The sequence below is a fragment of the Mus caroli genome, chromosome 3 (genome assembly GCF_900094665.2).
Source record: "Mus caroli chromosome 3, CAROLI_EIJ_v1.1, whole genome shotgun sequence".
Taxonomy (NCBI): Eukaryota; Metazoa; Chordata; class Mammalia; order Rodentia; family Muridae; genus Mus; species Mus caroli.
The window spans coordinates 90,454,346-90,455,227 of record NC_034572.1 but is presented as its reverse complement, the minus strand read 5'-3'; the positions used below and the strand labels follow the sequence as shown (position 1 = coordinate 90,455,227).

General features: G+C 44.9%; 1 pseudogene; it reads left to right on the top strand.

Moving 5' to 3' along the window:
* LOC110291882 overlaps positions 1–882 on the top strand; it is a 1,260-nt pseudogene extending 378 nt beyond the window's left edge.

The window sequence follows — 882 nt, the reverse complement described above, 5'->3', positions numbered from 1 at the left end:
AAAAAAAAAAAAAAAAGAATGGATTCACTGTCCACCTGAGAAATACTCATCGACTGGTCATGCGAGTCCAGTTACTGGAGTCATTATCCATCCTGTGTTCAGTGTTATGGTCTCTGCTTCAGACGATGCTACAATCAAGGTGTGGGATTATGAGACTGGGTATTTTGAGTGAACTCTCAAGGGCCATACAGACTCTGTACAGGAGTTTTCCTTTGACCACAGTGCAAGCTTCTGGCTTTCTGTTCTGCAGATGTGATGATTAAATTATGGAATTTTTCAGGGTTTTGAGTGCATCAGAGCCACAAACACAACCACAGTGCCTCTTCAGTAGCCATCATGCCTAATGGAGATCATATAGTGTCTGCTTCAAGGGATAAAACTATAAAAATGTGGGAAGTGCAAACTGGCTACTGTGTGAAGACATTCACAGGACACAGAGAATGGGTGTCCGTGTGTGGGTTGTAGCAACAAAGGAACGCAAGGCTGAGCTCCAAGAATGCGCACATGTGGTGGAAGGCATTTCCTGGGCTCCAGAGTGTTCGTATTCTTCCATCTCTGAACCAACAGGATCTGAGACTAAGAAGAAGTGGCAAGCCTAGACCCTTCTTTGTTCCAGAGACAAAACTATTAAGATGTGGGATGTCAGTACTGGCATGTGCCTTATGACTCTTGCGGGCCATGATAACGGAGTAGGTGGAGTTCTGGTCCATTCTCGGGGGAAGTTTATTTTGAGTTGTGCTGGTGATAAGCCTCTCTGTGTATGGGATTACAATAACAAGCGATGCATGAAGATCTTCAGTGCGCATGGATTTCCATAAGACGGCACCCTATGTGGTTACTCGCAGGATAGATCAAACAGTAAAGGTGTGGAAGTGCCACTGA